The sequence below is a fragment of the Vicugna pacos genome, chromosome 1 (assembly GCF_048564905.1).
Source record: "Vicugna pacos chromosome 1, VicPac4, whole genome shotgun sequence".
Taxonomy (NCBI): Eukaryota; Metazoa; Chordata; class Mammalia; order Artiodactyla; family Camelidae; genus Vicugna; species Vicugna pacos.
In genome coordinates this window covers 9,337,426-9,360,834 of record NC_132987.1, presented here as the reverse complement: position 1 = coordinate 9,360,834, position 23,409 = coordinate 9,337,426, and the positions used below count along the sequence as shown (strand labels likewise).

Genomic DNA, 23,409 nt, shown 5'->3' with positions numbered 1-23,409 from the left:
TGTAACCCCCACATAGTACATGACAACTTCTTCGCATATCAGTTTGCTAAAAATGCTAAACAAACGGAAAGATTTAGGATTCCAAGATACACAATTAAAAAGTATACTTCTTAGAGGGGTGATATCAACAGATGGAGATTACACAGCAGAGAAATGAGTGCTAAGTGAGCACCCCCAAATTATATCCGCTCCACAGTGATTCCCTCAGGGTCCTGAATGACCCTCTGGTTAGTTTCACGTTTGTTTTCTAAGCTCACAGCTGGCGTCAAGATGGCCAGGCTTAAACAAAACCTTTGTCAGCACCCCAGCTGCCTGAGGACAAGGTCAGGGTTCTGTGGCTTTGACCACTGGGCCCCCATTGGCTTCTTCGATGTGGTAATAGAGTCAGACAGCTGTGCGTTCAAATCTTGTGTCCTGCCCTGACACTGCGATCAGAAATGTCCCTTTTCTCTGAACTTTCGTAACAACGGTGCTTGTGTTTCTGTCGCAGTGATAATAACATCTTACCCTGCATTAAGGTATTCCAGGTCACATCTTGTTTCTCCCCCTAGGCTGCGTATGCCTTGAAGGGTGAGGACTGTGCCTTGTTTATTGCTGTGACTCCCAGTACCGTTTAGTCTAGAACTTACCACACGGTATGTACTCAATACATATAGACTGAAGAAACTAAGAAATAAAGGTGCCTTTTGAGAATTAAACAATAAGAAGAACAAAATTCCAAAATCAACCAAACAGAGAAAAATCACAATTTTATGTAGAGTAAGTTACAGAAAGGTATTGCTTTAAGAAATGCTGGTCAATTTGCAGCAACATGGGTGGACCTAGAGATGATCACACTAAGTGAAGTACGTCAGACAGAGAAAGACAAATAACGCACAATATCATTTATACGTGGACTCTAAAAAAATGATACAAATGAACTTATTTACAAAACAGAAAAAGACTCACATAGAAAGCAAACTTATGGTTACCAGGGAAGAAAAGAGGTGGGAGGGGTAAATTAGGAGTTTGAGATTAGCAGATACAAACTGCTTTATACAGAACAGATAAACAACAAGGTCCTACTGTATAGTACAGGGAACTCTTCAGTAACTTTTAATAAGCTATAATAAAAAAGAATATGAAAAGAATATATATAAATGAATCACTATGCTGTACACCAGAAACTAATGCAACATTGTCGATCAATCATACTTCAATTAAAAAATTTTTTTAAATAAAATAGAATTAAAAAAGTAAGAAATGCTGGCCAGGTCGTATTTAGTTCTACCATGACTGCCTAGGTGTGGGGGGCAGCAACACAACCCGGTAAACCCGTCCTTCCTCCTAGGACTTTTTTTTTTTTTAACCAACCCCATTCATTGCCTCCACACTACCCAAGCAAGCTATTGTTTGATGCTTTGGGAAACCAGTGACTAGGCCACCACTTCCGTCATGCCTGATGGGGACAATCAGCGAGGACTTCACTGCTCAATGTGTGGTTCTTTGTCAGTGGCTTCTGCATCCCCTGGGAGCTCGCTGTAAATGCACGTTTTCAGGTGCGATCACAGTGCTACTGAATCAGAATCTGCATTATAACAAGAATTTAACACCTGGAGAGGTGATCAGCTTGTGTATTCAAGTTTGAGAAGTATTCACCTCAGATGTTTGTCCAAAATACTAAGTTTTAGGTCCACTCCCATGGATTCTGATGCACTAGAGGGTTTCTGCAAATCCATATTTTTAGTACCTGTGATTTTTTTTTAATCATAAAAGCAAATTTACAAAGTACCAAACTCTTTCACTCAGGGACAAAATGTTTTAAATGATGACCTAAAACGTTTATGCATCCTTAAGCACTCCCAGGTGTTCTACCGGTAGAAGGGGAGGAGGTAAGAAAAGGAACAAGTGTCTGCCATGGGACTCTTGGGTCCACATGGATCTCTACAGTCGGGGTCTTCCATATTTCTGAAGAGCACACTTGGGCTTAGGAGATAAACATTTTTAAAAAAATTTAGCTCTTTCTGATGGAAATATTCTAACACTGCATTTTATGTTTCCTTACTTTGGCAATATAATTCATTCCTTAAGGAAGATATTATCAAGTTGATGTGTATATTTATGCTATAATGTTATAAAACAGAGCATCTTGGGGCATCTCTGGTGTGTACTGATGGCCACTCACAAGGAATAATCCATGTGGATAGAAAATACATGTATCTGATGCATGTGTATATAACTTAATATATGTGTTTATACTCACAAACAAAAATTCACGTGTACACATGTGTGAAGGTGTATCAATAGAAAACACAACACGGTTTTCTAAAGTGATTGTTTTATCCAAAGCCTTGGAGGAAGGAATGGCTTTAAAGCCAACTTTTTCTTTCTTTCAGATCCTAAAATTATTTTTAAAAACTGTAACGATAAATGTATTTATTCAGATCTATTGCCAAAAATAATGAAAGATAGATCTGCATCAAATATACTGTAGATTTTCTTCCAGCACTTGCCACAGTGCGAATAATTTGTTTCAAAGCACTTCAATGGCATCGAGGAGAAGAGGGAGTTTCGGTGAATCAAGGACTTTTGTGGGAAGGATGCTTGGAACTAAAAAGCAGTTAGCACAGAGAATAGACTAGAAGATTTGCTCATGTAAAAATAATGACCTGACAAAAAAAAAGACTATGTGCTGAGAATGAATCCCTTTAAGTTCAACAACAAAGGTTCTTATGGAAACAATGCCAAATAATGACTGTAAACAAAATATCGTCCTTCATGTCCTCTGTGAAATGTCTTTCGTATTCTCCAGCCCACACTTGTTGTCCTGCCAGAGGTGGCCTCAGCGTGACGTTAGGAGTTTGAATTTGCAGTTTTGAATACTGATGATTTAAGTTTATTTTGAAAGGATGCATCAAGCCTTCCCATTTCTTATAAAACGTTTCCTTCCTTTTTTATCCACAGGCATCCTTACTTGTCTGTATGATGCATTCTCTACTTGTTTGCAAACACGATGTCATTATTCTGTAAATGTCTTTCATCTATACACTTTAGTACATCATCTACTGAGTAGGGACCATATCCTTTAAACCTCATATATTTTCTTTGTGAAGTATTCAGGGGTCAACACATTTTGTCCAGATGTAACAGATGGAGATACGCCATTTGGCAGATTAAAGTTCATTCCACAAATATGTATCCAGTGACTGCCATACACCGTGAACTGGCTGAAGCGATGGGGATATGGATAGATGCAACCTCTTCTCTAGGAAAGCTGAATGTACTGCTGGGGTGGGCGAGTAATGAGACTGCATAAACATCCTGATAGAAGTAGAGGGCTTGCTGACAACCGACCCAGAACTGGGGACAAAGGAACATTTCCAGAGGAAGTTGCTCTCTCTGCGGGAGTCTCCAGGCCAGCGGGAGGGGAGGTGGAGGACAGAAGGCGGTGGGGATAGGGCCCGAGGCTTGGAAGGAGCATGGGCAGGTCTCCTGCGTGAGCCGGACGAACACGTGCAGTTTCAGGACCTAATGGAAGTGACGCGTGCTGGGGTTTGCATCCTAGTGGGCCACACTCGCCATTTGTGTTACATTTAAATTTTACTAAGAGCTTTCTCGTGCATTATCTAGCTCATTGCTCACAGCTTCCTCAGCTGAGGTAAGTAAGGTCAATAGGGATGAAGTAAGTTCTGGCTCAGAATCACTCTTGAGCTTCCGCCTCCAATGCTGAGGCCACATTCTCTTCTGTCTTTCGTTTATGCCTTCTAACATGTGGACGGTCAGTGAACAGAAACCCTTAAATCATCCTCAGAATTTGGAAAAGTCCAGTTCTTTCTTCAACTGTTACCTATTTTATTTGAGAAAACACCTCTTTATATATAAATATATATATAATTTATATAAATATATATAAAGTTTATAGAAATATATAATTTATATATATTTATATATGAATATATACTTTATATAAATATATTATATATAATTTGCATGTATAAAACATTTATATATAAATATGTAAAGAGGTGTTTTCTCAAATAAAATAGGTAACAGTTGAAGAAAGAACTGGATTTACAATTATATATATAAAGAAACAATCTTTATACATATATACGTGTGTGTGTATGTGTGTATGTGTGTATATATACATATATATATATATGACTTTTTTTTAACAGAAGGACTGTTTTCAGAGACTTTGAGACACTCAAACCTCAAGGGAGACACCTGGGGAGGTTAATTAACTCAGAATTGACAATAATTAAGGCTAAACAATAAAAAAGATGCTTTCTTGGGCCACACATCTTACAGAAAATTACAGATTTGATGGATGTCAGGAAAGAGCAGCATTTTACCAATTATTACCCCAATTATAATTTAGAAGAACTGTCAGTTATAGACGTTCATTTAGCAAGTGATTTTGAACTATCTCTTAAATTTTTTTTATATCACAGATTGGCATTTAAACTACAGCCAAGATAAACCTAAACTTGAAATGGAAAACTTCAATCCTAATGCTCAAAAAATAATAGCTTAAAGCAGTGAAGCCTGTGGGAAATGCAGATGCACTGAAACCTTTCTGCTCACGTGTGGCAAAGAAATGACCTTCTTTGAGCCTCAGTTTCTTGCTCTGTAACAAAAATTTATCGTCTAAGCTTCTTGTGAGGATCCAAGAAGTAAAAAAAAGTAAACCATTTTTATAACTATATAAAACCTAGTTACTGAGTGATCATTTTTTGAATTTGTTTAGTTCTTGAATTACCCTGTATCTCTTTAAATACTAAAGAAAAATGAGACTATTGGTATCAAGGCACTTCGTGACACGTAAACTGTTGTTCACATCTGTCATGGCCTGGCGAATGGAAGATGCTAAAAGACTACTAGGTGAATGAGTTCACCCTTAATAGAAACGCAGACCAAAGATGGAGAAGCTTAAAACATGAATTGGGAAAGAATAAATCCCGGGGAAAGAGTGAAGTGGACATAAGATTTCCTACCTAATTGTGAAGCAAAAAACCACCAAAAACTTGGGGAAAAAAAAACAAAACAATGGGAGGAAAGCATATGATTTTGGTGTCATCCCTGAGCACTAACAAACCCAGCCAAAGATTATTTCATTTTATAGGGTAATGCAGCTTTGGTTTACTATTGATCATGGCCAGCCCAGGCTCCGCGAAGTGACATGTTAATTGTAGCTTCGAGTCGCGCAGAAGCAGATGATTTCTGGTACTGATGCAAATGAGTAGGTAACCACAATGGTTACAGTTTTATTGGCCCGTAGACCATTAACCTGTCCTTTCTCTAACTTAGCCAACCTATTTCAGTGGATTTTCTCAGACAGGTGATACAAATCTGCTTCTTAAACGCTGTGTGAACCAGCTCTACTATCCTGCGGGATCCCTCACTTGTGAATAAATGTATCTTTGACACAGATATTCTACATTTCCGGGATGCTTTGAACTTTTTGAAAATTAAGCTTGACAGTTTTAAAGAAAACCGATTTACAGTTGTGGGTTTTGTTGACAGAAGAGAAATGCACAATCTAAAAGTGGAGAATTATCTTTTATCCGGTAGACTTATTGAGGACTTAAGCCTGGGAGACAGCTTCTCAGATAGCTAGCTCTGAGGGACTGTTCCTAAGAGAAATGGTAGAAGCCAAGTTATATAGGCATTTTTGCCAAAAAAAAAAAAAATCAAAACAGGTAGTCCAACATCAAAAGATGAATGCCAATTATTAAAAAAATAAAACACACCAGCCATCTCAGGTTAATGAATTTAAGGCTTTTCTATGTATGGGAAGATGCAAGAGTCTGGACTTATGGAAATTGTTCTTTAATGTGCACCTTAACTATCTTGGGCCAGTATCCTGTTTTTCTCCGCTGTGCATCCCTTTGGGTGCACCATCAGTGAGGGAGGGGCTGCAGTGGCTGATGGCTGGATGGCCGCAGCAACACCCTTTGTTTACTGAAATGGCAGGTGACATGCTTTGTCCACAGTTTCCAAGAACAATGTGGGAAAGAGAGAGAAAAGTTGTATTTCAAGGCTCAGCTATTAAACACCCTTTCCTTTATGAACGGGGTGAATAAAGACATGAAACATTGCCTGCTTTGTGAAACTTCTTTGGCCTTAGAGAACCAGCTGACTGAGAAAATAAAAGTTTTCTACTAAAAGAAAAGGGTAACATACTCAATTACTTTGAAATAACAATACAAACTAAGCAAGTGGGGACATAGGATTTGTCTTTTAAAACAACATAAATATTCTAGTTGCTATATGTCGTGGGATGCGCTCTGGAGATTGACCTTTGGCTTTTATTTTTCATGTGTTTCCCTTTGCTCCAGGGAGAGGGACCAATAAGTCCCTACCTGAAGGGAGAGTCAGGGAATTCTGGGTGGTAGAGGGTCTTACAAGAATCCCTGCTATTAGAGGTGTCCAAGAGCCATTGTTCAGGAAGGAACAGTACCCCGATATTTCGAATACAAAAGGTCTGAAATGAGCAGCCAAGGAGGAGTGTGGGAGAAGAAAGGTGTATGTTGTTCTAGGCTCTGGCTTTGTGGCCAGGTGACTACTTGGCTCCCTCTTACTGAGAATTCTGAGAAGGCTGCGGTGGAGACTGGGAAGGAAAATGGATGGCCATCCAACACGGTGCACTCGGTGGGTGAGTGGTGTTGTGTCAGAGCCCCCGGGTCCAACAGGAATTAAGGAATCAAAAGTGTTCCTTAATTAGTTCTTGGCTCCATCTTTCAGATCAAGCACTATTCTGTGGACAGTGCACCGCCTTGTAGTTGCAGCAGGAGATGCATCCAAATTCCTCTAAGGATCCTGTTTCTTTAAATAGTTGAGAATGAATCTGAGGTCAGAAACGCATTCTCTGGTCAGGCAGAGTTCACTAAGAACTGGGGCGAGGATATGGGGAGTAGAGAGGAGGTCAGAGAAATGTCATTGCTTAATTTTTTCTGTAAGAGATCAGAATAATAGGAATGAATGGAAACTTTTAAGATAAGGAACTTTTAAGATAAAAATTTGTTGAAAAGATAAATGAATGATAAAGGAATGAATCAAAGGTATAAGTGTGAAGGTGTATGTGTGTGTGTGTGTCTGTGTGTGTGATTTCCAGGTAAAATGACACGTAATAAGATAAAGGGTAACTTTTTGATCCAAGGACATGTTTTATATTTATGACAATAATAAATATATTAGTATTAATTAGTATTAAAAGAGGAGCAGAACCTTTACATTTAACTTCAAAATCATATGAAAATATTAAGTTCTGTATTGGTTTCTGATTGCTACCAATTACCGCCAAATTAGTGGCTTAAATATTTATTTAATATTTTACCATGTTTGAGATGAAAAGTCTTAAGTGGGTCCCACTGGGCTAAAATCAAGGTTTTGGCAGGATGCATTCCTTTTAGAGGCTCCAGGAGGAAATCCGTTTCCTTCCTTTGCTTTTTCAAGCACCTGGAGGCTGTCTGCACCCCTTGGCTTGTGCCCTCTTCCGTCTTCAAACCAGCAGTGGCTTGTCCAGTCTTTCTTACGGAGCATCGCTTGGACACTGACCTTCCACCTCCCTCTTCCAACTTCTAACAGATCTTCTTGAAAACAGAATTGTTTTACAAAGGTATCCGTCCTGCCATTAATGCTAGTTTGTCTGTTTCCCTTGTCGGATTTGCTGCCTCAACCAAGGCGGTGAAACAGGTGGCAGGTACATGAAACTGGAATTGGCTCAGTATCCTGAGGTTGCAGCTTCTGCCCAGTTTGGTTCTGATCTCAATGCTGCTACTCAAAAACTCTTTTTTTAAACTTATTTTTTAATCTATTTTTATTTATAGTGGCTAACATTTGCAAATCTCAAACTCTCAAATTCATCCCTTCCCATCCCTTTTCCCTGGTATTCCCTGGTAACCATAAGATTGTTTACTATGTCTTCAAGTCTGTATCTGTTTTGTAGATGAGTTCACAGTGTCTTTTTTTTTTTTTAGATTCTACATGTAAGGGATATCATATGGTATTTTTCTTTCTCTTTCTGGCTTACTTCACTTAGAATGACAATCTCCAGGTCCATCCATGGTGCTGCAAAAGGCATTATTTTATTCTTTTTTGTGGCTGAGTAGTATTCCATCATACAGATGACTGGATAAAGAAGTTGTGGCATATTTACACAACAGAATACTACTCAGCATCTCTTGAGTCGTGGCGTGCATCTGACTGAGTTGCTGAAGCCAGGACAGGATGCTTCCTTGGCTGTTGAAGAGCAGAGGCTTGATCTATGTGGGTGTCGAGGGATATCTTGATAAGCTGGAGCCCAGGAAGATCACAAAGTTTGAGAATGCTTTCTTGTCTCATGTTATTAGCCAGAACCAAACCCTGCTGGGCAAAATCAGGGCTGATGGAAAGATCACAGAAGAGTCAGATGCAAAACAGAAAGAGTTGGTCACCAACTACTTGGCTGGATTTGAAGCTTAAACTCCTATGGATTCACATTAAATATCAGATGGGTTTTGTCATTGTTTCTTCTAGTAATCAGTTCCCTTTGTAAAGGGTTACTCCTATTCAGCAGATGTACAGTGATCATGTTAAAATAAAGGTTCCATATTCTTGGATGAAAAAAAAAATGTCCTTATGAATACATTGGCTCACCTGAATGATCCAGGGTAATCTCACTGTGGTAAGGTCAGCTGATAATCAACTTTGGTTTATCTGAAACCTTAATTCTTCTCTCCCATTTGACAGGCATGTTTATAAGATACGGGCATCTTGGAGCGGGAATATTATTCCGACTGCAAAGGCAAGGAAAACAAAGTAAAATCAGAGAAATATGGAATATACCTCACTGACTCATAAGATAGCACTTAAAGACTTTTAATTATGCTGACTGACTTCATTTGTTTATTTTTTTTCAATTAGTGCATCATGAATGTTTGTAAAAATCTGTGATGACTGCTGGGGACTTTCAAGCCAAGTTCATTATGATTTGATATTACAGTAAGTTGATTTAGGACAGGTATTTAAATAGTTAATTTTTCCTGGATAGAAATAGCTTAACTGTCCTTTTACTGATGATAAAATATTACCTTTTCTTTGTAAAAACTGCAAAAAGACCATATATATGTGTGTATGTATATATATATATATATATATATATATGAAAGTAGTAACTCATTCGTTCTGTCATATGGAGACAACTCCAAGTGCATTTGAGAATATTCTTTTAGGTATTTGAGAAGCATAAAAGCTTGTCAAATATCTTAAAGCTTAACAATATCTGTTTGTTTAGATAAATGGGATTATCTTTTATCTGTGCAAGAAATAGAGCCCTGCATGATGAGTTTTGATTGCTTTTCTCATTTCCTTTGCGTATCATTTCAGTAATCTCTCATCATTGGACATTTCACCTGATTCCCACTGTATCTTTTTTTTCAAAAACATTCTGCATTCAAAAAAGCAAATACTTTTACTAACATTATTATACATATTTGTTTTATATGTTTCCTGTTGATTTCCTTAAGACAAATTCTAGAAGTAAATTAGATGGTAGCAGGTATCAATTTAAATTAGTGCTTTTTTCTCAAGGATATAAAGAAAACAGCTAACAAGCCTGGAGATTAGAGATCTTATTATGGTAACAGCAGGTAATTTAAAATAAACTGTTCTGAAGAATAGTAAGAATGACTTTTGCACATAAAGTTTGAATGTTTATTATTCAAAGAGTGGTACTACGCTCTAGTACAAACTGATCTTATTAATATGTTTAAATTTTTTTGTGGTTGGGGGAGGGGGTAATTGAGATTATTTATTTATTTATTTATAATGTTTTAATAGAGGTACCGGGGATTGAACCCAGGACCTCATGCATGCTAAGCATGTGCTCTGCCACTGAGCTCCACCCTCCCCCGATCTTGTTAGTATGTTTAAATCTCATGTTCATTCTTTCCTTAGGCGGTCACAGATCCTGAGACTAACAGGCAGTGAGATCCTTGTACAGGAAGTAAAAATGAACCACAAAGGATGATTCCACTCTGTTTTTGAAAAGGAAGATGGAAATGCAGCCAAGGGCCGATCATTCGCGTTGGGTCATGTGGGTCACCTCCCTGGGCCTCGCTTGTCAAGGACAGAGCTGGAGAGCTGATTGATTTCCTTCTGTCTCTAATGTTCCTCCAGCCTTTAGTGCTCAGCACTAAATAAAATGACATTTTGATGTTGAAATGACTGGTTTACATTATTTATTTACGTATTCTCTTTACTTCCAAAAAAGCTTGTAGGAACTTACAAGAAAAACTTGAATCCAATAAGGCCAAGAATTACTCTACGATAAAAGTCAATTACTCATACTCTGTACATCAGTTTTATTGGTAGAAGGGAAATCTGGACACATTACACAGCTGTCGGAGAGATTATATGGAATAAAGTATATAAAATTTCCTGCACTGCTCATGGTTTTTAGTTTCCATCCCCATCCTCTCACGTAAAAGCGGAAAAGTAGAGAAATATTGTAACAAAACTCTGGGCGGAGAACACTGCCATAGTATATTCATTTTACATTCCCACTCAGAGGGTACAAGAATTCCCATTTTCCACGTTCTCACCAACACTGCTTATCTTCTTTTCTTGGTATTGGCCATCCTAATGGGTGTGAGGCGCTATCTCACTGTGGTTTTGACTTGCTTCTCCCTAACGGTCAGTAACTCCGAGCACCTCTTCCTGTGCTTCTTGGCCATCTGTACGCCTTCTTTGGAGAAATGTCTATACACGTTCTTTGCCAATTTTTTTTAATCGGATCGTTTGCTTTTTTTATTGTTGCTGAGTTGCACACGTTCTTTACTTACTTGGTGATTTTCAGATATACGATTTGCAAATATTTTTCCCCATTCTGTAGGCTGCCCTTTCCCTCTGCCGACTGTGTCCTTTAATGCACAGAAGTTTCCAATGTTGATGTAGTCTAATTTATCTGTCTTTACTTTGGCTGTTACCTGACATCATTTGTTACAGTTTCAGTGTTACTTGCCAGTACACGATGCAAAGTCTTTAAAATCCTGACCAAATTCAGGGCAGAGGTTCTCCCAGATTCCACTGTCATGGATCTAGGACTGAACTTTGATGCCAGACCCACCAACTTCTGTTCAGCTAAAAGCTTTGTGGTGTCAGTGTCACCGAGCCTGTTTAATGTTGTTGTTTAGAGGAAGAGTAAATCACATCATCTAATTCTAGGAAAATAGAGTAAAAATTTTCCCGTCAGGTCTTATCCTAGACTCTCTACTGGCCTGGCTCCAAGTGTCTTTTTCCTTGCCTTGGAGGAGGCGCTCACTGCAGAATGGGACAGTTTAATCCTACAAGAGCAGTGGGTTCATTATCCTTCATTCTTGATTCATGTTGACTCGAATCATCAGATGTTAATTTCAGAAATAAAAGATTTCATCAACTTTTGTGGGGACGGGCTTAATTTTATGGGCCACATTTTATGTTACCCATTTCAAATATAGTTTAGTGCAAAAGAAATTCAAACATTGATAAAAATCTACGAAAATAAAAAGCCAGTTATAAAATAAATGTTTTCACTGTGCAAATGTGCTGTAGATAAATTTCCTATATCCCACGGTGGAATGGGTAATTTAGTATCCATCTTTCTGCAGTGGTAAATGTGGACTTTGATCAGTGTTGCAATTCTAAGTTTAAAAAATACCTACAAATATAGGGGTCACAAAGGAAGCTGTCTTAAGGCAGATAGTCTCTATATAATACGATATAAACCTCAACTTTAAAAAAATCTGCACACATTTAAATATGTATAGTCTCAAATCCCTGAGGAAAAAAAAAACTGATGTCCTTTTATGGTGGTCTCTGCACCCAACACAGCTTCTTAAAGAAAACACACACTTAGTCATTAAAAATATAAATGCTATAAAGTAGCACATTTGCAAGGTGCAAATTGGGAGGAAATATCTTTAGGTCCCGAATTATACAGAAGTAGGTTGAAAATACATTACTGGGAAAACCAGGAACAGGGAGAAGGGGCCAAGTTCTATTTGGTCTTTTTTAATTTGAATAGAATTCAAGTTTGATTCTCACTGGAAGGAGAAAAATGTGTCTTTTCTCTCCCCATGTGTGATTTTCTTCAGGTTATAAAAGACAAGCTACTAGAATGCTAGAATGGATGGGAACTACAGAGTTCCTCTCCAACTTTCTCGTTTCACGGATGGGAACACAGGGGATGAGTCACGAAGACACTGCCCAGGGTCACGTGACCGGCTGGCTTGCACCGCATCTCTGCTGCCACCTCTCTGGGTCTGCAGGGGAGATTCCGTGTGGGCAGGGGAGCCCCACTCTCCCACTTTTCAGCCTGTTCAGAGGAGGGCAAGGATGGGGATGGCAGTATCTGTGACACTGCCCTTTATTTTAATTTAAAATGAATGCAACTTTGCATGCTTTTATATTTTAGTTTTACATTCCGATCCCACTAGTCTATACAAATTGTAATCATTCTGAAAGCATCTAAAGCCTCCATTCTATCACAGAAATAGAGGCTGAGAGGCAGTTTGTCTTGTTTTTCTTTTTGTTTTTTCCTTTATAAGCAACTTGTCGCACCCCAGGTTGATTGTCAGGAACATTTATGTAGCAGAGGCTGTCTTTCTGAGCTGACAGACACAAAGATGGTTGATTGAAAAGCCAGCACACATGAGCGCAGCACCTGGCAATCAACAGGGTGATGGAAGGTGTGGGAGTGTGTTTTCCCGGCTCAGATGGCATCTTACCCGTGTGCGTGAACCTCAGCATGTGTAGTTTAAACATTATTGGGTCCAAAAGGCCACAGAAACGTTACACGCTGCCACCAGACACCAGTGGTTTATTTGAGAATCTGCTGAACAGGGCAGAGTATACTCAGCAGGAGTTGGTAAAAAGAGCTGATCGCTGATCTTTCTTTGGACCCAAATGGCCGTGTAATTGGCTAAGTTGCAATGGTCTAGTGTGACCATCTCCCACTAAACCACACACACACACACACACACACACACACACACTGCGGCCATTTAACAAGTAGATTTTGGTTTTTTTTTGAACATCTCCAGTCCGTCAAGCACTCATAAAGTTGCTGGAGAGTAGCTTTTGGTCTCGTGCAGGAAAAAATTCAAGAGCGGGCCACAGTAAAGTGAAAGTAGACTTACTCAGGGAGATTCCATACACAGAATGTGGTCCCTCTCAGAAGGCAAGAGAGGCGGCCCTGAGGTGTGGGGTGGTTAGTTTTTAGGGACCGTGTAATTTCATATGCCAACAAGTGGGAGAGTTATTCCAACTATTTGGGGCAAGGGAGGGATTTCCAGGAATTGGGCTCCACCCACTCAGGGGACTTTCATGGTCAGCCTGGGAGCTGTCATGGCACCTGTGTGTGTGCCATACAGCAAGTAACTATCACAGTGAGTGTATAATGAGGCTCAAGTCTGCTGGAAGTCAAACCTCCTGCCATCTTGGGCCTCCTTGGTTCTAACCAGTAGATGTGTCATATCCTCAATGGCTGTGTCATTCTTTTAATGGTTGTGCCCTGCCCCCCGCCCTCCTGTCTCAAGAGACGCTGGGCATATACACTGTTGAATGTTCTCGTCACAGTTCCTTCACTCACAGAGCTTAGAGGATGTAAACTAATAATTCTGAAGTGATAAGCTCTCTGAATTAGTGCAGCCTGGAAAGTGTCCCCGAACGGAAGACACTTGAACTGAGTCTGCAGGGCCCAGGGAACCATCATGTGAGTATCTGGAGATGTCTTGCCAGGCAGATGAGGACAAGAGAAAAACTCTAAACTTGGGATAAGCTTGAAGTGTTTGAGGAGCATAACGGCCAGAGTGTTAGGCCTGTTGGAAGCAAGGAAATGGAGAAAAATAGGGTTGGGGGGAACGGAAGGGTGAGGTAGGGTAGTGTGGATGAAAAATGTCACGTGCCACATTAGTAAACAAAGGATGTTGCGGTCATCAAGCCATCAGCCACTGCAGCTGCCCGCCCACCCCAACCACGCACCCCGGGGGGGATTCAGTTCGGAGGAAAACAGAAGACTGGCCTCAGATAGTTAAGGTGCATATCAAAGGCATGATTTCAATGAGCCCAGAATCTTGCACCTTCCCATACGTAGAAAAGTTCTATATTCATTAACTTGAGATGTCTAGTTTTCTTTAATTAACAGTGATTTTTGATGTTCCCACCGCCTGGTTTTTGTTGCAAAAATTCCTCCATCTCCCGGCCCAGCCTTACGTCTTCAGAGCAGTGACTCAGAGCTGCCTGCCAGGCTTATGTCCTCAGCGGGTCTGCAGAATAAAAAGGACAAGTTTCAACTTCTGGGTCGTGCCTTTTTTTTTTTTTCTAGTCAACAATAGTAAGGGATTGTTAGCGAGAAAGAAAATTCCCTCTCCCCTTCTAGGTTCTTCTGGCTGGTCTAAGAATTAAACTGGCATGAGACATATTAACAGGAGAAAATAAAAATTTAATAATGTGCACATGTGAGAGAGACCCAGAAAAACTGAATACCTCGCCAAAATAACTGAAACCCTCACCTTATCCACCATCTTCAAGTAAAGACCAAAGAGGATGCTGTGGGTAGGGACTGGGGACTTTAAAGGAGAGGAAGGCAATTGACCTGGAGATGAAAAAGCAAGTGTTTGGTAAATAAACGTTTGTGGGGCCATGCAGAGACAGTGGGACACAGACAGGAATTTTAACAAACAGACTTTGCTAGGTTCTGCTCAGTCCACACGCCTACTTCGTACTATAGTCATCTCTGGTGATGCTCCCTTCCGGAAACGCGCCCTCTATCTACATGCTTTAGGTAGTTGCGGGGGGAGGTCAGAGGCTCTTCCAGCATCTTATTGAGCCTCGACTGTTTTCACCTGGAAATAATCTGACGTTGGGGGTGGCGAATTTTGTTCTCCTACAGAATTCATGACGGGGAGGTTAGGCAGGGGGAGTAAGATGGCGACACTAAAGAACAAGTGGATTGTAAAAGGAATGAGAATGATTGCTTCCCGAGGACAGGGATTTCCGTCTGTTTTATCCATCACTGTATCTCCATCCTCAGAAGGTGCTCGGTAAATATCTGCTGAGCACACAAACACTTGTGTATGTACGTGTGTGTGTTCCTATGGTTGCTAATAGATTTCATTTAGCATCCTTTATGGCCCTAGAGCTCCTCTACCTACTCAGTAATTTTCTCCTTCAGTGATGGCTTTATTTATTGGAACTCTAACAATTTTCACAAGGAATTTAATTTTCTGGTCGCTATTTAATCTGCACATTTCATACGTGCAAATCAGACCTCTCTGAAATTCCAGGCAGGGGCCTCTGCTTTGTCTACTTTTCAATTGGCTGTAAATGATTTTTTTTTCAAACCTTTCTTTCTTTTGTAAAACAAAACGAGTTGTGCACCAAGTGACTTTTTCCTTCACAAAAGCTAGTTTTCTTTCTTTCTTGTTAATTTAATACCTTTGCCAGTAGAAATATCCTTATCAGTTCCTTACACATTCACCTCTATTTTATTTGCTCATTTACTCTTTTACTGTTTTACCTGATTTTGTATCAGGGTGTTTAAATTACACTTTGCCTTGTTTCGCCTCTGTAGACATATTTTAGATTTCCAGAGAGGGCTATTTCTTCCTTTATTTGTCTAACAAAGGTACATATTGCTCGAACAGCTCCTCGTATGCCTGCCAGGGGGCCATGACTGCACATCTAATGGTGAAACTCAAACATTTATACAGATGATATATCTAAACCCTCCTAAATAAACACCCTTATCCTCTTCCCTGGAAACATTTCAGTATCTCCTCCTCGTCTTCAGTGTCTTCTCACTCCAATTCTTCCTCCAGTTAATGTTCCAATTTTCTAAAAGCCTGGTTTGTGGATGTCATTCCCTCGCTTAAAAACCTTTTCAGGGGGTGTGAGGGGTAAATTAGCAGTTTGGGATGAACAGACACACACTACTGTATATAAAATAGATAAACAACAAGGACCTACTGTATAGCATGGGGAGCTATATTCAATATCTTATAAATTGCAATAAAAAATAATCTGAAAATATATGTATATATGTGTAGGTATATGTGTAACCGAATTGCTTTGCTGTACACCTGCAGTTAATTAAATTCACATCAGACCAGTAAAATCCATCATTTTCTGTAGGAGTAGTGTGAATGGAACAAGTCCAGAGGGTTTTGTCTACTATGCAAGTATTTTTTTCTATTCTGTAAATGGTGTTTCTCCTAAATTCATGTACAGTTTTAATAAATAAGGACCCATATAAAAGGGGCTTCACATGGTTGGTGACTGTAGGGGGCTGAACAGTGGCCCAGTGAAAATGTGCACATCCTGGTCCCTAGACCTGTGATTACCCTCCCTCATACGGTAGAAGGGACTTTGCAGATAGGATTAAGGATCTTGAGAAGGGGAGATTATCCCTGATTTTCTTGGCTTACCCTGAAGGATCCTTACAAGAGGGAGGCAGCAGGATCAGAGACAAGGAGAGAAGGTAATCTAAGGATGGTGGCAGCGAGGCGGGGAGGGTAGGCAATATGATGTAGGGTGAGTCAAGAAAGGAGGACAGCCTCTAAAAGCCGGTAAAGTTCAGGGATGATCCCCACCCCTGCCGGGCCGCCAGGAGGAATGCAGCTCAGTTGACTCCCTGACTTTAGCTCCCTGAGACTGATTTCAGACTTCTGACTTTCATGATTGCAACATAATCCCTCTGTGTTCTTTTAAGCCCCTAAATTTATAATAACTTGTTACAGTAGCAATGGAAAAGTAATCCAATGACCTATGCTGAGTATGGGGTTTCTCTTCTATTATTTTGTGAAATGATTTCAGAAAATTCCTGATGCATGGTCCATGGTGGGGGGTCCATCCAGGTCTCTCAACCCAGTAGATCTATTGTTCACTGTCTGGTCCATAAACACCCAGTGAGAAGGCTCATGTTACTACGGGAAGCGCTGAGTTTCTGAGATGAAATCAACTAAACATGTACATCGTGAGAATGAATAAATAAAGATATAAACCAACCATCAGAGAGCCTAGAGCTACTTCTTTCTTATCTGCAGGCAGGACACTCCATGGCCAAGAGTAGCAGGGGCAGCAGTGATAAATACGAAAGAAGAGGGACCTCAGTTTCATCAAGTTTACGTTATTTTTGGTCATGCTAATGTGAATGAAAAAGACTGCAAACCATATCAGTAAACAAAGAACACTGAAACCATAGAGCCATCAGGGGCTGCCGCCACCCCCCCCCCCAGCCCATCTTCTGCAGCCACTCACAGTGGTGCACCCTGAGGGGACCCAGAACAAGAAAGGACAGGATGCTGGCCCTAGATGGCTAGGTGCTTGTCAAAGGAATGAATTCAGTGAGCCCAGATGTTTGCTCCCTCCCATATATAGAAAAGAGCTAAATTCTTTAACTTAAGATGCCTGGTTTACTTTAGTTAACAAGTCATCTTTTATTGCTTCAACTGGTCTTTGTTGTAAAGCTCCTGTATATCCCAGCTCCTCCCCTACCTCTTCGGAGCAGTCCCTCAGAGCGATCTGTCACCTGGCTCGAAGGGGTTCGAGTCCTCAGAAATGTCCGCCAAATAAAACGTAGCTCTCAACTTTCAGGCTCTGTGTTATTTCAGTCGACACTAATAGGATACTGACATCTGGAAGGTGCGCTGACACCTGCAGCTGCAGCAGCCTGCGTCCCCCCAGCCCAGGCTCTGCGCGTCGGGCCTGGGGGTCTGTCTGGAGGAAGTGTGGGGCCGCAGTCTTGCTTTCCAGCTCAGTGGCAGGTTTCAGTCTGTCCTTGTGTAGCGGTTGACCTGTGAGAGATCAAAAACGCCAAATAGCCTGAGAATGAATGGCTGCAATTTTCAGTGTTCTTGCAAGCACACACTCTGTTCCTGTAAGTGGCAGGAGCCGGGCCAGCTTGATACAGCTGACTAATTTTAATGTCTTTTGGTCTCCGTGTGGGTGGCTGCCTGTGTCTAAGGGAGATACTGCGTTTGTGTTCAGATCCACATGTTCTCGGGTAATCATGTGTGTTGATCACCTAGGAGGGACCAAAGAGATCACCCCAAAGAGGACAACTCCATTGTGGTCCACAGATGGGAAAGGTGTTGGATGGTAACTGCTAAAGATGGGGTGAAAAAGAGAAAGAGGAGACCAGATGATAGTGAAATATTGTGTGTTATTAACCAACGGACGCCTGGTGTTTTATTGAGACATACTGGGCACACGAGATTTCTCTAGAATTTTTGGAATAATAGACTCTTCATAGGATTTTGGAAGCCTGCAGTTTGCCTAGTCAGAGTCTACAGATTCAGCTGTAAATAATGTCCCTTTAAAATATGGTATAGAAAATGGGATTATAATTCCAAGTGGAAGTTCACAGTGTGAAAGAAATTCACTTGTAATTTATTGGACTGTTTATTTGACTCTTTTGACTTACTTTTAAGGATAGATTGTCCCTTGTTTTGCTCATTTTCCTAAAGTGATCAGTGTCTGGGAATTCAAAGATAAATTGGTCCTGGGAGACGAAGGCTATACTCAGGGAAAAAAAACCTTGTTTTGCCTCAAGTGCAAATGTGCCCCAACCCACTCACCAGGGAGCTGGTTTCAGTATTTCGTGCTCCAAATGACATCCTCAGCTTTTGGTGTGTCGACTGAAATACATGCACAGCCTAAAAATTGAGACTTACGTTTTATTTGGCGGACATTTCTGAGGACTCGAACCCCTTCGAGCCAGGTGACAGCCCCACAGATCGCTCTGAGGGACCGCTCCAAAGAGGTAGGGGAGGAGCTGGGATATACAGAAGCTTTACAACAAAGACCAGGTAGTTGGAACAATAAAAGATGACTTGTAATACTAAACAAAACCAGGCATCTCAAGTTAAAGAATTTAGAATTTTGCTATTTATGGGAGGAAGCAAACACTTGGGCTCATTGAATTCATTCATTTGACAAGCACCTAGCTATCTAGGGCCAGTATCCTGTCCTTTCTGATTCTCGGTCCCCTCAGGGTGCTCCACTGTGAGTGGCTGCAGAGGCCCGGCTGCAGGCTTGTCTTCACTGGAGGGTGGCAGCAGCCGCTGATGGCTTGATAGCTTCAGCTTTCTTTATTCACTGATATGGTTTGCAGTATTTTTCGTTCACAGGTGAGACAAAGCCTTCTTTTTCTTAGCAGCCCACAGCTGTGACATTTGGTTTTATTTTTCTTTGCCTGCATTTAATTCCTTTTATCCTTACTATTACTTTTGCTAGATAGAGAAGAAAAATTGAGCCTTTAACAGGTCAAGAGATTTGCCCAAGGTCTCAGATCTGATTAATGGCAGAACTAACTCTTGAGCTGTATTTTTTAGAGCAGTACATACATTTTTTTAGAAGATAAATCTATAGAGGTTAGTTATATGGCATTTCCAAAAATGATTAGAATCTATACTTTATTGATTTGCATAAACCTGTCTGTCCAATGAGATTAATTAATTTTTCTTAGATATGTTTGGTGCATATTTATAATTTCAGTTCATAGGAGTTGTAGTGATATGTGTGATGATTGTAGAGTTCTTTGCATGCATGCTGCTGAAGTTTGTGTTACTGTAGTTGTGCTTTTCTTAAGGTCCAAAAAGTTGTTAGCAGTAAATTTGGGCTCCTTATTACCACTGGCTTTTGTGAAGAACCAGATAATAACCAAAAGATTAAAAAACTCACCTTAAAAATTCAAGCCTTTTACGAAGCATTTTCCAGCACATACACTGCAACAGCAATGATAATGTTCAAATTACTGTGGGTACTTGGTGTGTTTTGCTTTCATTATTTTTCTCTGTGTTTATAATTATAGCCAGCCCCAATATAGTTGTTATAACAACCTTTAAGAAATTGTTGCAAAGGCACAAAGAATAGAATGGCAGAGATTTGTAACATAATAACATTCATTTCAGCCTCCTTTTCATATGGTTTCTAATAGTTGCCAGGTTTAATCACAGCTATCCATCCCCAAGGAACTATTTGGTTTGAAACAAGTTTAGACAGGAAAGTTCCTTGACCTGAATGCTTGGCAGCCTGGAGTGGAGAAAAATGAGGATTATAGTTAGAAATAATGGTGTTCATATTTTAATAGAAGAAAATGCATATCCCGTGAAGCCGCAAAGGAGCACATTTGTAAAGATGGCAATTTTTACTTTAGTGTGTGTGTGTGTGTGTGTGTGTGTGTGTGTGTGTGTGTTGGGGGTGCTTTGTTGCTCATTTTCCCCTGAACAGGTGTGAAGATCATGCCTTGCCAGCGGGAGCCTGGGTGATTCATTAGTTTCTTCTCACTTCATGCGAGGGAGGTTTTTTTCACACTTGAGGTGCTTACATTCTGACCTACTTGCACCTGATGGAGGACCAGTGAAGCCATCCTCAAAATAGCAAAATGGAAGATGCTTCGATATATCCCCTGGTGGCTTAGGTGGCCTCCAGCATTTCTCCTGGGTTCAGGGGCAGGGTGCATTAAAAAAAGGGTTAGGGGTTTGTATTCAAGCAAAACTCTATTTGAATCTCAGATCTTCCATCTTAAGAAGCTGTATTCAATTGGGAAGGTTACTTAAATGCTGTGAGTATCAGTTTTCTCATCTAGAAAATGCCATTAATAGTACCTGCCTTGCAAGAAGCTCATTCTTGTCCTGAATGGGAAATCATGATGTACATAGTGTATATGGTCCATAGAAAGTGATACATGGAAGGTGTTCTTATGGATGGTACTGTCTTTGACTTTTCATCAAATTCCCATCAGTCTGGACTGTGGCTGTCCCTTTATGTGAGGTGGAACTAATAGGGTCCAACTTGCTTGGGAACATTGCTTCAAGAAGAAAATCAGCATGGCCAGGGTAGGTCTATACGAGAAAACAAATCCAGCCTCTTCTTACCATACTGAAAGAACCAAAGATTTTTACAAACAGACTTTTTTACTAAACAGAGACAGACTCTCTGACATAGAAAACAAACTTATGATTTCCTGGGGGCGGGGTTAGGGGGAAGTAAGTGGGGAGGGATAAATTGGGATTTCAAGATTTGCAGATACTAATTACTATAAACAAAATAAACAACAAGGTCCTACTGTAGAGCACAGGGAATTATATTCAATACCTTGTAATGGCCTAAAATGAAAAAGAATATTAACAAGAATGTATATACATGTATAAATGAATCACAGGCTGTACACCAGAAATTAACACAACGTTGTAAATCGACTATCCTTCAATTTTAAAAGTGGAGGTATAACTTACAGAGAAGAAATTGCACAGCTCTGAAGCATATAGCTGAGTGGATATTTACATATGTATGTGCCTGTGGAATAACCACCCAGGTCAAGATACAGAACGTTTTAAAGAGGCTGAAAAGATCCCTCATGCCACTTGCCACTGTCCTCCATGCTGCCCAGGGGTGATCACTGTTCAGACTTTTATAACCATGAATCAGTTGTGTCTGCTCTTGAATGTCAAATAAGAAGAATCATACACTGTGTCGTTTGGGTCTGATTTCTTTTTCTACACACAGTATTTTTGGGTTCACCCAGGTATTGGTACTTCATTTCTTTCTCATCCAATTAGATGTTTGAGCTGTTTACAGCTCTTGGATATTGTGAGAAAAAAATCCACTATCATCTTCTTTTACAAATACTTTTGTGGACATATCCTCTCATTTCTCCTGAATATATACCTAGGATCAGAATTGCTGAGTCATCAGGAAAGCAAATGTTTAAAACTGATAGAAACTGCCAAACCTGTTTTCCACAGTGATGGCTCCAACTTCTGCTCCCACCAGCAGCGTATGAGAGTTCCAGTGACCTACAACCTCCCTAAGACTTGCATTGTCAATCTGTTTAATTTCAGCCATTTAAAAAAAATTTTGTGGTGGCATCATATTGTGCATTCAATTTGCATCTCCCAGGGCATCCATGAAGTTGAGTATCTTGGTCATTCAGACATCTTCTGTAGACTGCCTATCCATGGAACCAAAGACTCATGGACCAATTGCACTTTTTTGGGGGGTGGGGGGTTCTTATGCATCATGGATAGTTAAGAGCTTCCCTTGGATGTACTTAATTTTAAACAATTAAATCAATATACTTGTATTTCCCGGATCAAGGCTAGTTGGCTGTAAAGAACTATCGCTGCCTTTAAAACAATACGCGGGAGTCTGCTTCAGTTTAGTTCCCAGAAGATCCTGTAATAAGATGCGCTTCCTGCTCCCAGCCCTTTGGAACACAGACATCACCAGGGAGCACTCTGTTGCTAGCCTGTGTTCTGTGCCTGGGGCTGGATGGCTGCTGGCACGTGGCAGATATGATTAGGCATTTTAGCAGAAGGCAGCTAGAAGAGAGCTGCCTGGCCGACTCCCTTGTGTCTCTTGCTCCACTGAGGTGCTCAGAGCCCCTTGGGGTAATGTCCGGCGAAAGGGGTGATTAAAGCAGAAAGTGTCTGGATGGCTATTTACTTGGTGGCTGTTATTGAAAATGTACTTCAGGAAACAGAAAGTCACAGGCGGTAACGAACACAAGGCTTATAGAATTGTCTGATTTTAAATTTAGAAGGGGTCTGAGAGATGATCCCGCCTACACATCTCACTTTATGAATGAGGAAATGGAGGTTTAGTGAGATTCTGGACCTTCTGAAGTTTGTGATGCTGGTTAATGGTGGAGCTAGATCTTAAATATTATTTAAAATTTTTTGGTTTGATTGTTTTGTTTTTTTTTAATGGAGGTACTGGGGATTGAACCCAGGATCTCATGCATGCCAAGTATATACTCTACCACTGAGCTATACCCTCCCCTTTGAATATTGTTTATAAGCATTAGATTAACTGGTAAGTACAATGAAATTCAGTGCAGGGAGATGGGAACACATACTTGGCCTTATTTAAAAGGTCCTGATAACTCCAGGCACTGCTATTTATTACACAAGTTAAAACAGGATTCTCCTTCTGCCCCTGAGCTCCTTCAGGTGGGAACTTGGTTTGACATCTAAAATTGTTTCGTCTCTTTAGAGATATTCCAGCATTATTCTTCCTGAAAGGCATGGTGACTAAACAGGCTCTAATCACTCCGCCTCCATTTATTTCTGCCTTCTTCCTTATTAACTATTTATCCATGGAAGGAATGAAAGTCAATTCAGAAATAAATATAAAGTCACAGCTAAAAGGCAGAGTGATCATTTGCAAACATCCTACGTAAAGCATACCTGTGGATGTCTGTCCCTGCAATGGTTGGATGGGTAAGACAGCGTGCGATTCTGAGCAGTTGTAGCGGTGGTTGCTAGTCGTTGCTGTAACTCTGCCCTTTCTCTGCCAGTTGAGAAAGCACGTTTAAGATGAGGGAGTGTGAGAGTGATATTACTCCCAGATTAATCTTGAATCAGTGCTAATTCATACAAACATCAATCTTTGCAAATTTTATAC

General features: G+C 40.3%; 1 long non-coding RNA gene and 1 pseudogene across 1 annotated transcript in view; both read left to right on the top strand.

The window, feature by feature from the left end:
* The window catches only part of LOC140698351 (uncharacterized), a 44,044-nt gene extending 33,859 nt beyond the window's left edge, over positions 1-10,185 (top strand). Inside the window, exons 2-3 of the long non-coding RNA XR_012076207.1 lie at positions 8,887-8,964; positions 9,919-10,185. This is a non-coding gene — a long non-coding RNA (uncharacterized lncRNA). The remainder of the gene's footprint in view (positions 1-8,886; positions 8,965-9,918) is intronic.
* On the top strand, positions 271-8,445 carry LOC140686382 (ATP synthase subunit alpha, mitochondrial-like; annotated as a pseudogene).
* Positions 10,186-23,409: the final 13,224 nt, after the last annotated feature.